The sequence below is a fragment of the Manis pentadactyla genome, chromosome 5, assembly GCF_030020395.1.
Source record: "Manis pentadactyla isolate mManPen7 chromosome 5, mManPen7.hap1, whole genome shotgun sequence".
Taxonomy (NCBI): domain Eukaryota; kingdom Metazoa; phylum Chordata; class Mammalia; order Pholidota; family Manidae; genus Manis; species Manis pentadactyla.
The window spans coordinates 141,036,264-141,053,492 of NC_080023.1; positions in this window are offsets into that span (position 1 = coordinate 141,036,264).

The window sequence follows — 17,229 nt, forward strand, 5'->3', positions numbered from 1 at the left end:
TTTCTCTGCACCCTCACAAACATTTTTTATTTCTTGTTTTTTGGATAGTGGCCACTCTAATTGGTGTGAGATGATTTCTTGTGTGGTTTTGATTTGCATTTCCCTGACACAGTCTACATTTTTAACTAACATGCTATTTTATCAATCATAGGTCAGGGAAGGGGGGTACAGAATCCTTACTTCAGGCACACAAGGTCACACTTAGCGTTCATCTGCACAGTGTTCCATATCTGACAGTTTATCCAAGGAGCACTTGTGGGCAAGGGAAGAGGCAGGCCTTCTTCTCTTCCATAATTGTAACCATATTCATTCACCCCTGCATTGGATGTGTGGATTCATTAAGCTCTCTCTTACCTGTGCTTCTATTCATCTTAGTCTCTTTTTGAGAAAAAAACTCCTCTTCTCTTTGCTGCTATTGCAAAGTTAGAAACTATTAAGAGAAATTGGTATCTTTGGAGGGCATTGATTCTGAGTTAATTGAGGGTCAGAGTTGCGTCTTCCACTTCTGCCTCCCTCGGCCTTTAACTGAGACACGAATCTAGCCAAGCACAGATTGGTAAGGGAACATGGAAGAGGGCCCTCAGTTGGCAAGGTTTGAGGAAGGAGGGGAGTGGGAGTATGGGTGAGCTGATATAGCTGTAATCCTTAAAATCTTGCCCCAAATTAGACCGTAACAAGTAAACAAACAGACCTACTGCTCCCTTCCTCTGATCAAGTCCCTTTCAATTTGGGAGGGTATATTTTGCCAGTATCTTTTTCTTCCTATTACATAAGAAATATGATGCTTGCAGTAGTTTCGGAAAGAACTAAATTAACAAAATCAAAGGGAAGATACAAAATAAAACCTCTGGTAACTCCATGATCCCCAAATTAACATTTTGAGAAAGAGAGACATAGAAGGGACATGATGTCCATCTTCAAATATGTGAAGGAGGAGCATGTGGCTGAGAGACTTCCTCTGTTTTGCTCATTCCACAAGAACAGAATCAGAGGGATATCATTTAAGGAAAATTTCAAGTCAATAAAAAAGAACATTTTCTAGCCATTAGAGCCAGTCAAAAATTGAATCATCTCCTTGAATGGTTTTGGATTCTAGTTTAGAGAAGTAAAGCCCTCAACCAAAGATTCCTGATCAATCATACTAGATCCTGTTTGCAATTGATGACCTCTAAAATTTCTCCCAACTCTAAGATTCTATGATCTTTATATCACTATCATATTATTCTTGAGATACAATTTATATACCACAAAATTCAACACTATTAAGTGTACAGTTCATTTATTTCTAATATATTTGAAGAAATGTGCCACCCTTACCATTACCCAGTTCCAGAACATTTCCATCACCCTTGGAAGAAACTCCTTCCAAGTATGAGGGTTCCTACTTTCCCACATCTTAGCCAATGCATGTTATTGTCTGTCTTTTTTATTATAGCCAAGGAATATACCCAAGAGAAATGAAAACACGTTTAAACAAAAACCTGTACACAAATGTTTATAGCAGCATTATTTATAATAATCAAAAAATGGAACAACCCAAATGTTCATCAACAAATGAACAGATAGATAAACAATCCTAGTCAAGTGTGAAGTCATATCTCTTTGTGGTTTTGATTTGCATTTCCCTGATGACTAATGATGTTGAACATCTTTCTGTGTGTTTATTGGATATTGGATGTCTTCTTTGGAGAAATGTTTACTCAGATCCTTTGCTCATTTTTTAACTGGGTTGTCTTTTTTTTGTTACCTTGTAATAGCTCTTTATATATTCTGAAAGATCACTGGTATATCTGACTTTCACTATAAGTGAATTAATTTGAAGCCTGGAAAAATAAGCTAACTTCCTAAGAACAAAAACTAGCAAAGCTGAATCAATCTGTGACAGAAAAATCTCACATGAATTGCCAAGGAATAAATAAACTATGAATATTTATAAAGAGTTACATCCATATCTTCCTTAAGCCCCTCCCAACCCACCCTATCTAAAATCCCAAAAGGCACCAGGGTCAACTGGTTTCAAAGGTGAATTTTTCAAGAGTTTTGAAAACAGAAATATTTCTTTCCTGTACTATATAACATGTTTTAGACTCTAAAGAAAGAATATCACAAATTTTTTATGAAGAGAACATAAAACTGATACCAAAGTCTGAGAAAAAATATCCTAAGAAAAAAATTATAGAACTTATTTATAATATTGATATGTAAAACCCATAAATTAATACTAATACATGTAATTTTGCATTGCATTAAACAAATAACAAATCATGACTTACTGGAATCATAAGATTATTCAATTATGAGAAGTCACAACATAATTTAAAATGAAAATAGCTAAAAAATTTAATATATCAGTAAAAGCATTGAATAGAAACAACATTTATTTCCATTTCTAAAGAAGTCCTTAGGACCTCTAAGTTGAACAACATAGTACCACCCCACATCCCTATACAAGCTAAGATCTGCAACTATAAAAAAGATTGCTTGTAGGAAAATAGAACTTTCATGTACTTCTGGTGGAAGTTAAAACTGGCCAAATCACTTTGGAGAGTAATTTGGCAGCACCTAGTAAAACTGAAAACTTATGCACTATCACTGAGAAGTTCTACTCCTGGACACATATTCTAAAGAAATTCTTGCATATGTTTGTAAACAGATATTCCCAATTATTTCCATTACAAAGCTCTTTAAAATAGGAGAATAAGCTCTAAATTACATCAATGGAAAATGAATAACTAACATTTGGTATATTCATACAGTAGAATACTATGCAACTGTTAAGATAATATAACTCTCTATATACAGTCATATAGAGGTCCACACAAAATGTTGATTAGAAAAAAAGCAAGTTTCAGATGATATACACCTTGATATCTATGTCCAATTTCCAAACACAAGAATGAATATTATATATTATTCATTGAGACCTACATATGTATATGCATGCATTAAAGTGGAACGTAAAAGATACCTGCTCAGTTCACATTTTCCTCTGAGTTTGTAATACTTAATTTTTCTCATTTAAATTAGGATGAAGCAAATGGAGCAAAATATTTCTGATCTTCAGTTCAAACTGTTGGGCATATGAATATGTGCCCTCATTCATTGTTCTTTTGACTATTTTTCTCATTTCTCAGAACAAAAAATCCTATTATAAATTAAGTACAAGAAGAAAGTCCCTTAATATAATACAAATACATATATTTCATATCAAAAATCAGCACTATTGTTAATGGTGAAACACCGAAAGTGTCTCCATCAAAATAATTTTTTAAATAAGGATACATAACTATTAATTAATGTGGGCCTAGAGGTTTCAGCTATTATATTATTTAATTACTTAACCAAAATAAAAAGTATGTGTGTATAGGTTGTATGACTGTATATACATGTGAATGTGTATATGCATGTGTGTATATGTGTATGAATATGTACATATGGTGTGTGGGGGTATATGCATTTGAGTATATATGCATGTGTATGTGCATACATGTGTGAGAGAATAAGTATATCTGTGTGAGGGTATGTGTGAGTGGGTGTATATATCTGTATGTGTGTATGCAGGTATCTATAAATGTATGAACGGATATATCTATGTATAAGTGTATGTGTATGTTTGTGTATATGTATATATGTGCATTTGTATGAGTATGTGTATATATGTATTGTGTGAATGTATGAATATGTGTGTATACATATATAATGTAGCATGTGTGTGCATGTATGGGTATGTGTATATGTACATATGCACACACACACACATCAAATAGGAGGAAATACATATCAGGTGTCCCATATGTTCTTGTTCTGTCTTTTCAAATAGATTTTATGCCTTTTAAGGTCTAAAGCTGTAACTTGTATTTCTTTTGGAGTTTGCATATATGAGTTCTCAACCATGCTTGTAGAATTGAATTTGGCACCAGTACCTCTCAATTTCCATGGACCGGTAAGAATTCACAGACCAAACTTAAGGGCTGTTTTTTGCTTGGTATAAGACAGCTTGTAGTCAGAATAAAATGCAGAGAATAAAACCCTAGAGATGAGTTTATTTTAAAATTTATATAAATGTAGAAATATTTATTCCATTTTCTAGAATCCATAGCAAATATCAGGTACCAAGAGTCTATAACTACCTGTATGAATTTCACAATTTTTCAAAATCCACTTAAATTAGTTAAGGAAAAAGAAAAGAAGCTTTCTTGTACATGACCCACTTTATTAGCCAGAAAAACAGAAGACAATCTATTAGGTGGACCTTGCCTCCACTCTGAGCCAGTGGGTAACTCACTCACTTAGGTGAAGGTGGCACCATGAGGCCAGTGAAGAGGAATTCCCTTCATGGACCTTTTATAGCAGGAGAGGGAGATGGTGCTGGCAGTGAAGGACAAGACCTTCTGGTCTTCTGTGGGAAAGCTGTCAACTCACAGGTTCAGCCCACAGGATAAGAGGGTGGGGTCTGCAGAGGATTGTTATAGCCCAGGCCTGAGCAGACATGCTTAGCGATGCAGCCCACTAACAAGGAGACAACAGCGATGGCTTTTGTTCTGTAGGCCAGCAAAGGCAGCCAGAGCAGGAGAGACTTCCAAAATCAAGAGAGACCATTTCCTCACAAAAGGAGAGGTTAGTCTCTTATTTTCTTTTCCCCTGGAGGCTGAGTCAGGCAGGAAAGCAACACCCTGAGGTCAGCTCTAAGTTGAAGAGGTGAGAGCTTCATTTAGGTTCAATTCAACAGGCTGCAAGACATGCACAGCCCAGATGGGTAATAAACCAGAAGATCCGCAGCAGCAAAAGGAATGCTTTATTCCCAAACTTCACTTGGAGACCAAGAACAGTCTCTTGCATTTCAGCTCAGACTCCCCACCCAGCAAACCAAGCTGTGTTCTTTCTGGGTGGCTGGCTTAAAGAATAGTACATTACAGTGGAAACTCCCATTTACTTCATTTACTGCCATTTATAATATTTTCCACTATTTGGAGATAATGAATTCATCCTTTTCTTTTTTCCTTTTTTTTTCCTTGTACCAAACATTATGCAGGCCACTACAAGAGCCAAATGTTCCAGAACCCTTCTCAAATGTGTTACCCTTCATTTTCTATGATAGTGGTTTCTTTGGAAAGGTCCCAACATCAACCAAATTAACAATGCTGAGAATAAACTCAACTGTCACCTTCATTCCCTTTGAACAGCCGCGAGGGAAAACGCCATCTTCAAGAGCCTTTCCAGTGTGCAGGCTTAAGGAAGACAGGTTAATTAAAGCTGCTCCCAGAAAAACAACCACTCACCACAGACAGTTTTCCCCCAACCCAGCCAAACTCTGCATCACAGTTATAGACAATCTCCAGTTTATCTCAAATTCATTTCACATGCAGGACCGAAACCATGAATTTTGTCAATGAAATTATATCCCTGCAAATTGCCCAGCTGAGGGACTTTTTGGAAGGATGTTAAGCAGGAGTCTTAGCAGGAGGTCGGAGAGAGAAAGGAAAATTCCAGGCCTCATTTTCCTTCACAGAGGCCTGGTGGTTTTCTTAATGCAGGAAAGGCTGGGCATGCACTGCCTATGCATATGCGCTGCATGTGTAGAAAAAAACTCCTCACTCAGAAGCTTAATTCTTACTAAATAACAGCCTCACAGCAAAGCATGATGAACAAAGACACAATCACATCTCTTTCATTTCTACACCCTGCAATCCACCAGCAAAACTGGAGCAATAAATATTTCTACATCTCTTTCCTCTTTCTTATATTCTGTCATCATTTGCTTTGGCAGCAGCTACTGACTTGGGGCCAGCAGGAAAAGAGGACATACTGAAACAGGAAAAAAGATGGCAGCCAACTAAATCCATCACCAAACCCTAACTGGTAAAGGAAATTGGTACCCAAGTTATGTGATTGCTACTGCTCATAGTCCAGACGCTGGGTGAGGCTGGAAGAGGTGGCAGAAAATCACCATTTCTGCACCACTAAACATGTCTATGGACAATTCTTCACCAATGAGAGAGGGAAAGACATTGACTGTTTTCTGAACTTGATGGATCTTTGGGAAAATGTTTGCAGCATCCAGCAGCACTCAGCCCTTCCCTACTCCAAGGAGGAGCCATTTTTCTTATGTCTCCTTCTCTGTTAAGTCTTTGGACATCTGTGCAGGTAGCCTACATACTTCCTGCTTCAAGCAAGGCAGAGGTCCCCATAGTAGATGCTTCAGTGCTTTCTAGGGTATGTCTTTTTCTATTCTATTACTTTTAACCTCTTTATGTCTTTATATCAAAAACATACCCCTTATAAATAAAACATAGGTGTTCATTTGTTCACCTGACAATCTCTGCCTTTTAATCTGAGTGTGTAGTCCATTAATATTTAATGAAATCATTGATATGGTTGGGTTTAACTATATACTCCTGCTATTTGTTTTCTATTTGCTATGCTTTTCTTTGTTACTTCTTTCCTATTTTAATTTGGATTGGTCAAGTATCTTTTAGTATTCTGTTTCAGCTATTCTACTATATTTTTAACCACCATGAATTAATGTTAGACCATGTCACATCTAATATATGAATCTTACAACAGTACTCCTTTTACTTCCCTTCCATTTTCATGAGACTGCTATCACATATGTTGTCAATATCAGAATATATTGCTCATTTTGCTTGAAATAGTAATGATCTTTTTAAAAAGAAAATAGGGGAAGAAAACAAACTAACATATTCACTGTTTCTAAGTCTTCGTTCTTTCCTGGAGAACACTGAACTTCTACTTCCCTTCAGTTGTTCTGAACTTTTCTTCTTTGAAAATAAACCTAAAGCTATATGTGATAGAAAGCTAATGCAAATTGGTACCTGCATGAAGAACTAGCTCTGGCTATGATCAGTAGTGATGTGCAACAGCCTCTTGTGATCATGAATACACATACTGCATGAATGACTTCCAGCACGGATTTTTAGGGTCTATTTATTCTAGAAGAAAGAAAATCCAGGGGTGATGGAGTAAGCCTCAAAAGGCTGTCAAGAGTGAAATAATTTATTCTGAAAGTTAGAACTAGGATCAAAGGGTTTAAGAAATCAGCTTAGAAGCTGATTTACACTCAAGCTAAAGAACTGAGATTATTCAACATGAAACAAAATATGTTAAAAACCACTGATTCCCCATGACAGGGCTACTCAGGCTGCAGAGGTAGCATGGCACAGAGGTTAAGAGTGTGGGACTCTGATCTCTTGAGTTCGACCCCTACCTCACTACTTACTGGCAATGCAAACTTGGGCAAGTTAATTAACTTGTCCTTATCTGTGAAATGGGCATGATGATAAATCCACTTCAGATGATTGTTGTAGAGGGAGCAACTATAAAACACTTAGAACAATGCCTGCCATAGCCCCAGTATTCAATAAATATTAGCTCTTACTATCTTGTCACTTGGTGACCCTTCATGTTGTTCAACTCTAAGATCCAGTTTTGTTTTGGTTTTTCTCTCTTTTATTATGCTTGGAGTCCAAAATAATAATCAAACATTTGCTTTCATATCACTGCTTTCCTCTTTCATCTAACCTCAATACAAACTTATGAAACACGCTATAATTTTTGCTTAAATTCCTCATCTGCAAATCTGAAAGGAGTTATTTGTTTCATTGAAATATTCTACCAAGACAAGAACTATAGCAAACAAATATTTCATATCACATTCCCAGGTCAGTGAGAAATCAAATACCATACACAAACACAAACTCCTTGATGTGTACTCTTGAAAAGTGGTCAGACATGAAAGAGACAAGACTTGGTCTTACAATGACCAGACAAAGAGAAATGAGAGAACCAATTTATGGTGGTGACCTATACAGTCCACTAAACATTGGAAAGAACTTTAAAGTTCTAAACCATATTCATGATAGGACCCACTAATCTCATTTTACAGATGTCATAACTGAAGTTAGAGAAGTCTGTCACTTACCCAACTTCACACAGATGGGGCTCACATAGCCATAATCCTTCCACCACAGCAAATGCTTTATCATGTTCATGGGCAGCAGGAGAGTAGAGACACAGAATATCCCAGGACCTGGATAACAGAAACAAGCTTGAATAGGCTCATTTAATGGATATCAGGCATGCAGGCAACCAAAAAAGGGAATTGAGTGACATCAGGAATAAACCAGTCATAGTGTGGGTTCCCCCAAAAGTAGACATAGTCAGGGACTAATGTCAGATAATTGATCTGGGAAGTACAGGGACCAGCAAGAGAGTGGAGAAATCAGACAGGGAAGGGAAGGAAAGAAGGCAATGAAGTTTGCAATATCAAGCAAGTTACTACTATGGGGAACTGGAGCTTAAGTCCATTGGTGAACACTGGGAGTCAGAGGAGAGCCAGGAACCTCCAAGTTATCCCACCCAGGGAAAGGGAGATGGGGTGTTTACAGACCAATTCAATCTATTTCTTATGTCAGGTAATGATTGAGGGCCACTACCAAGGGTGTTAATTTCATGGCACTCCAACCTGCATGAGAATAAGCAGAGTGGCTTTGATGGCAGGAGAATGCTCTCAAATGAAAGGAAGCACCAGTGCTGGCAGTTGAGAGTTGGGCCTGTATACATTAAAATAGTAAAAACCAAAGTCAGGAATTCACCTTGATAAATATCAGAAATGGTAGCTTGATATTCTAAATTTTGCAAACAGTTAAAGCTAAGAACAGAAATCATCGATTCAGCTTTACAGAAACCATACAGATCGTCTTGATCAGCATCTTCATTTTTATACTGTGGTCACCAAGGTTCAAAAATAAAATTGCCCTTGATGCTCAGTGCACTAATGGCAAATTAATATCCCATGCACTTGAACTCTAGTATTCTCACCCATTGCACCATGTGGAGAACTGTGATATACTTTATTCCAAAACAGATCTAATCCAGATAAGTGCAACAAAAGGCAAAAAAATCAATCTGAGGAAATGGATGGAAGTCTGGGATTGCAACTTAATATAAGGAAGAGGCAGAGAGAGAAACAGAAATAAAGACTCATGAAAGGAACTCTTATACACAGTTGGTAGCAATGCAAATCGGTGCAGCTACTTTGGAAGACAATTTGGGTGTTTTTTAAAAGGTTGATTTAGGTTCCAGTATCCCACTAAGGAGATGGAATACTAAAATATATACTTAACATACAATCCAGCAATTCCACTCGTAAGGATTTATCCAAAAGAAATGACAACTTACATTCACACAACAACCTATATGCCAATATTTATAGTGGCTTTTTAATAGCTATCCAAAACTGGATACAAACTGCCAAATGTCCATCAACACCAGAATAAACACAGTGTCATACATCCATACAATGGAATACTACTCAGAAACAAAAAGGAATAAAGTACTAAAACACACAACATATGTGAATTTCAAATGCATCATGCTAACTGAAAGATGCCAGACTCAAAAGACTATACTGTATGATTCCATTCATATGACATTCTAGAAAAGGCCAGACATATGGGGAAGGACTGACTAGAAAAGGGTAGCACATGGGAATTTTGCAGGTGATGGACACAACTGAATTCTGTTGGTGGTCACATGACTATGTACATTTGTCAAAATTCACAAAATTATACACCAAAAAAAGAGAATCTGGCTGTATTTTTTTCAGATGAACCAATTTGTTTTTTAAAGAAAAAAAGAGGCAATGGTAGGTTCTGACAGGGGCAAGGAACCTCAAAGTTGAAAACCAAGCCGAGGGAACTGGGGCTGAAAGTTCTGCACTCTTGTGCTTCAGCCATTGGCAGAAACATCCCAGGCCTTTTGTAACTGAGACGTTCCATGATGAAAGCAAAAATATTTGCAGACTAACAGATTCTTTGAACCTCCATGAGACTACACCTCCAACTCTATGACAGAGCCAAATCATGTGAATTGATTGCAGTCCAGTACCACAAAAATGATAATCACTCAATGAGATAAATAACAAAATTTTTTAAAGCAGAATATCAGACTTTTTTTTAAAGGATGGAAACATAACATCCACCATGGAGACTACGAGTCACGTGGATGGTGAAACTGTCTTCGACTGCCCATGAAGCATGTAGGGTAGAGGAAGAAACACGGACTGTGGAACCAGACAAAACTGTATATGAATTGCAGGTCTGACCCTGGCTCCCCACATGATGATGCAGACTGAATTTGAGGCCTCAATTCTTCACCCTCCTCTGAACTATCCTTCACCTCATAACTCCATAGTTCTCCCCCTTCCACTATGGGCATGGGTGCATCCCTCACCCTTGACTTCAAGGTTAGTGAGGAGACATGCTTTGGCCAATGAAGTATGGATGAAAGTGACAACATGACAGCTCTAAGGACCCACCCTAAGAACTCGTAAGTTTCTGCTTGCCCTCTTATGCTTTTACATCTCCATGAAGAGAGCTTCTCCTGTGTCCTTGGATGAATTTACATGACACAGGCCATCCCAACCAATCTCCGGACCTATGAGCAAGAATAAATGAATTTTGTTTTGAGTCACTGAGTTCTGGGGTGATTTGTTATGCAGCATTACTATGGCAATAGCTAACTGATACAAGGATCTCAAGTTAGTACCTTTATCCTTTATACTCAAGTGAGCATACAATTTATCCATTCATTCAACCAAAAACAGTTACTTACTGAACACATATAACGTGCTAAGAATAAGAGTAGCTGCTGACATGCTGCAGGGCAATGAGCCTAATTACCTCTTTTAAGTGTGATCCAAAGATCACTGTTGTGTGAGTCCAAATGAGGTCACTAATGCAGCTCTAAACCTCCTCCTCCTTATACAAGAAGTCCAGCACATAAGATGATTCCTATCAGGCTCTGAAATGATTTGGGCTATAATCACTCTAACATCTGCCCACTCCATGCTCTGTTGCACTTTACCCCCACCGATTCCCACAAATCTAACTTAGCTTTACTGAGCTATGTTTAAATATGTTAGAATATGTTAAAATTCAGTACCACAGCACTGTAGGTACTGAAGCATTGAGCTCTGGCAAGCACTAGACACATGTGCCCATTTAATCAAAATTCAGTCCTTCAAGTGGTCAATAGCCCCATGAAGCCAGTGAGTACACATATAGAACAGCTGTATCATCACAGAAAGTTCTACTAGACAGTGTCCACTAGAGCTCCAGTTTTCAGATATAACCCTTTTATTTCCAATGGCTCATATGTGCTGCCAGTGTTATGTGCCCACATCCCTGCTAAACCCAGGATCAGCATCAATGCAGTCTCTAGTGCAGAATCTGCCTCTTCATGCTGTTTCCTTCTACTGGAATGATACTCACTGGGGTCTCCAGAGTCCCTCCCTGAAGCTTGGGTTCTGGGTAACCCTTCCCCCTGCCAAGTTCATTCCAATTCAAAAGTTATTTTTCTTCTGCAGGAAACTTCTAGACTCTCCTGAAAATCAGTTAATATATATATATAGCAACCTAGAGGAAGAAAGGTGACCCAACTTCTCCTGTCTGATGTATTTGCACCTCAGATCCAGCTAGGTAGGACTGAACTTACATGGAAATTATAATGTTCAGGTGTTGAGATGAGCAAGAAATACAATAATGTGTATAACATGTCCAGTGTAGGACTAGTAGCATAGTAGAGATCAAAAATAATGCTGCTCCCTCTACCATATCAACTGTATTGGAACTGGGCATAATTTCCTGATGCTAGACACTGGCTGATCCCATTATGGTTCACAATTAATGCTCACCCAGACCAGTTCACGGGTGATGGAAATGACAGCACAATCAAAACTCTCAACTAGGACTCACAATTGTTTCCCTTCATCTGTACCAAGCTCTTATCTTCTTGCCACTGGAAGAGAAGAAAGAGAGATTCCTGACTGAAGGTTCCCAACTCCAGCTGGATGGCCACTAAATGATTTCACATGACTGTAAAGGAATATCCCCAGTCATTCTCCTGGCTCCCTGGGAGGTGCCTTCAGAAATATAACAATGCGGCCATGAACAACATCTCAGCATATCAACCACCTCTATACTGATTTCATTTATTAACCTGTGGGGTTTCTTAAAAATATTACAATAGAAGGAGGTGGAATTGGGAAGAGAATGAGCCGCCCTGGAGAAGGAACAGTTAACTCAGGACAAAGCTTCAGGAGGGTTTCTGCTGTGTCTCTTCTAAGCTCTTCGGAATTTTTGGTCTTGGACAGATCAGCACAGCACACTGTTCCCAAGTTTCCAACCCCAAAACATTTTTCTTAATTTTAAATCTTTTAAGGAGAAATGCAGTATTTGCTTCATGATTTTTTACTATTGAATATGATGGGAAGAGAATGCTAGTTCCTGACTCCTGTCCCTCAAAAAGAAGTAAGGCCAATGGTAAAAGCTGAGACTTTGCTTTTTTCTACCCATTTATTGAGATTTTCTAAGTATACTGCTCAGAAAATATCCCTATTTGAAAAGAACTTCACCTCTGGTACTTCGGCTTTGATGGCTAGATCTGAAAAAAACACATATAATTCTAAAGTAAGGAAACCCTCCATCCTTCCTAGATTCCAGAACCTGACTATCCCCAGACACTTCCTCTTGGAGGAACAGGAAGAGTACATTTGCATTTGCCACTCCCTGCAAATGCTGATCACCAGACCGAACTCCTTTGAACAGGGCCTTTCAAACTCCAAAGCATCTCATAATAACATACATTAAATTTTCCACCCAATGGGACTAAACTTTTGTTTACTCCATCTTCTTTTGAATTTAAATTTTTCTCCATTTTATTTTCTCATTGTGACATGTTTCTTTTCTTTCTTTTTCTCCCTATACCTTTCTTTTCACTTGCTTCCCTTTCTGTGATACACAAGAGCCCGGCCTCTCCCTTGGTCTTTCCAAGGATCTAAGTAAACATCTGCCCAGAGGCTCAAGTCATAAACGTAGGATAAATCTTTAATTCTTGCTTTCTTTCATGGCCAACATCCAATCTGTCGATATGGCCTGCCAAATTTACCTCCAAAACATTACCCAAATCCATTTATATCTATTTTCTCTATTGTACTACCTTGCTCCAAGACAACATTATCTTTTTTGTGACCTACTGATTGGTCTCTCTACTTCTATTTCTATTCTACAAATCATTCTTCACAAAGCAGTTGGGACAATCTTTTAAAATATATACAAATTCATTTCATTTCCCTGTATACACTTACCAATGGTGTCCCTTGAGACATAATAAAATCAACATTTCTTAGAACACCTCACCTTAGCTCTGAAGAATCCAGCCTGCATCTACCTTCCTGTCTTATCTTCTGAACTCGTTTCCTATCATTGTCCCCTTGCTACACTCCAGCCCACTGGCCCTTCCTCTATGCTTTGAATTTACCAACTTCCTTCTTATCTTAGGACATTTGTGTTAACTGCTCTCTCTGCCTGAAAGTCTTCTCCCTTAACTCTGAATGACCAGCTCCTTCTTGACCTTCAAGTCAGTGCCATTTCAGAGAGGACCTCCCTGACCCACTCAATCTAATGCAGCTCTCCAGTCATGTTGGATTCCATCCCCCAACATATATTTTTATAGTGCTTATTACTAATATTTGCTAGTTTTATTTCTTTGCTTATTGTCTGTTCCTCTACAGCAGAATGTGAGGCCCATTAGAGCAAGTATCTTATCTGTCCTATTTGTAATGACATCCCGGCACCTAGAACTGTGACTAGCACACAACAGGTGTTAAATAATTATTTTCAAATAAAAAAGTGAGTAATCTTCCCAGAGTATTTTCTACTTCTAATCTGAAGCTGGAGGGTGAGGGTGGAGCAGGGGTGGAACAAGGAATAGGCTGATTGCTTTGAGAAGATATCCTTTTACCTCAACCAGAGAAATGAAGTCACTCTTTAAATAGGAAAGGAAGGGAAATGAAGTTAACATTAATTTAGTGCTTACTCTGTGCCTGGCATTGTGCTCAATCCTCTAGATGCATTTTATCATTTAATCCTTACAATACCCCTTTGAGTGGGCACTAGTTTTATTTAAAAAATAAAAAGCTGAAAGTGACTACAGGAGGAGTTGCATTGTCCTGCCCAGATCCCATTTAGACGTGGATACTGCAAATAGCAGCTGCTAATGCTCAGAGCTGCCCCCTTCTCCTGAAAACTGCCCTCTTATGACAGAATCACCTCATAAGGAGATTGAACCCCTCTATGGCAGCCCCTAGACAAAAACTGACTAACACAGGGTGACAAAAAGTGACCCCTTGAGACCAAGTCTCCGGTACGATTTGTACTTCAGAGCTCCCTGTGGGACCATGCCAAACCTAGATTCCAGTTAAGCTAGATTCTACATTCTTGCTCAGCATCTTCCCCTTTCCTCTCCTGCTACCATCATTCTATTTCAAATTTCTCCTGAGAGTGCTCCCTTAATAAATCAGTGGCACAAAAGTCCCCACCTCAGGCTCTGCTTCTAAGGAATTTGATCTGAGACACTTAGAGAGAAGAAAGCACATAGTCAAGGTCAGAGAGTAAACAAGTGGTCCAGCCAGAATTCAACCGCAAGCCTGCAGGAGCCTCTGGGCTCACCACGCACTGCACTGACCCTTGGAAGTTCCCCTTCGTGCCTTTTGGAAAGACTGCCATGGACCATTCTGGTGTGAGAGTCTAAAATATGCCTAAAGGCAAAAAAAAAAAACCAAAAAAAACCACAAGACTGTAACAGTGGTTAGTGCCCCTTCTTGTCCCAAAATCCATACAGCCTGCAGCATAAAGGGGGGAAAAAAAGAGACATAAAGGAAAAGAGAGCAATGGGGTACTTAAAGGACTGGCTCTGTGACTTTCTTATATTCAAGAAGCCAACTCTCTATTCTGTGACCTTGAACACACAACTGAGCTCTCCTTCTGAGTTTCTTCATCTGTAAAATGAAGATAATATCTATGCTGCACAGTCATGTTACACTGTCTGGTAGGTAGTAGTTGTTCAATTAATGGAGCTATGTTCCAAAATGTAAGTGTTACTTCCCAACTCCTAGGTTTTCCTGAGATTCAAGTCCTAGGTGTCCAAAGATATTCCCCACACCTCCCATTTCTCATCTTCTTTTCATGGAGGTTGATTTTTGGTGCACAAATAATAAGTTGGTTAAATCAGTTAAGCAAAGGCTGGGGGCTACCAAGGAGCTGGGCACTGAGGGGAAGTCACCTTCCTGGCTTTAGTCTGAGGCATCTAGCCCTACATGAACATGTTATAGGGAAAGAGTGCTGGTATTCACCTCTCTCAAATGATGATACAAGAATTAAGACAATGGTCCAACTGTACAGAAAGTTACAGATGTATCTTCTTGGCAGATATCTTGCCCCTTTGACATAGGAAAAGGAACTGAGCACACCTCAAACTCATTTAATGCCTTTTAAATGGCTGGTTGAGTCACAGAAAATACCATCTTCATTATCATAGTTATTATCCCCAATGCCAAGTACTTTATCATTATTCTGTTTAATTCTTACTACAGGCCGGTATTGTTTACCACATCTGCCCATTTCCAGAGAAAACAGAGGCTTAGAGCAATGGTCTTCAAATTTTGGCAAGCACTAGAATCACCTGGAGAACTTTAAAAAATATAGATCATTGGGCCCCATCATCAGTCTCTCATTCAGTATAAGTTTGAAGAGGGGGACCCAAGAATTTTCATCCACTGCACTTTGAAAACCACTGATATGGAAGAATTACAAAACATTTCTAGGACTCCAACCCCTCAAAGAGTCTGTTTACATTTTGAAGCCTCTGCTCTTAACCATGGAAGGAAAATTCTTGCCTTTTTTAAAGAAAAACTTTCTTCGGTTTTTCTTTAAAAAAGAAAGTTATCAATTTATATGCAAAATTATGTATGCAAAATTACTCTCCTGGAAGTCATGGTGGGACAACCCAGCCCGACTGTGGACACCTGGGAGGGCAAGCCTCTGTGAAGTCCTCTCATAAATCCTATGCCTTCATTTACATTTCTAACAATATTTTTGAGCCCCTCCTCTCTGCCAGGCACTAGATTAGGTAAAAGGGAAAAGATAGTCATAGGTTCTGGCCTTGTAAAACAGATAGTCTTTCAGATGGACTTGAGGAAGAACAATTCCAAATTTTAACATGGAAGGAAATCTAAAAGAAAACTTTATCTGGGAATTCTGGTTAGGGCTCATATTTTTTTTTTTGTAGATAATTATTTTTTATTGAAGGGTAGTTGACACACAGTATTACATTAGTTTCAGGTGTACAACACAGTGATTCAACATTTATATACATGATAATTCTAGCTACCAGCTATCACCATACAAAGTTGTTACAATATTTTGACTATATTCCTTATGCTATACATTACATCCCAGTTACTTATTTATTTTACAATTGGAAGTGTGTACTATTTTTTTTTTGAGAGGGCATCTCTCATATTTATTGATCAAATGGTTGTTAACAACAATAAAATTCTGTATAAGGGACTCAATGCTCAATGCACAATCATTAATCCACCCCAAGCCTAATTTTTGTCAGTCTCCAATCTTCTGAAGCATAACGAACAAGTTCTTACATGGAGAACAAATTCTTACATAGTGAATAAGTTACATGGTGAGCAGCAGTACAAGGGCAGTCATCACAGAAACTTTCAGTTTTGCTCATGCATTATGAACTATAAACAATCAGTTCAAATATAAATATTCATTTGATTTTTATACTTGATTTATATGTGGATACCACATTTCTCTCCTTATTTTTATTATTTTTAATAAAATGCTAAAGTGGTAGGTAGATACAAGATAAAGGTAGAAAACATAGTTTAGTGTTGTAAGAGAGCAAATGTAGATGATCAGGTGTGTGCCTGTAGACTATGTGTTAATCTAAGCTAGACAAGGGCAATAAAACATCCACGGATGCAGAAGATTTCTCTCAGAACAGGGGGGGTGAGGTTCTAAGCCTCACCTCTGTCGGCCCCCTTTTTCTCACCTGATGGCCCCCCTGCGACTGTGCCTGTCTTAGGTTGTTCCTCCCTTGAGGAATCTTACCCGTCTCTGGCTAACCAGTCATCTTCCGGGGCCATACAGGGAAATGTTAAGTTGGTAAGTAAGAGAAAAGCCTTATTGTTTGAAAAGGTTAGCTTTTTACTTCTTTGCAGATTTATGCCCTGTGGCTTCTATGTAGGGCTCATATTTTTAATGCTTAATATATTTATATACATGGCATAAAATTCTAAGGGTACATAAGGATATACAGCAAAATATGTCTCTGATCCACTTCTGTGTCCCA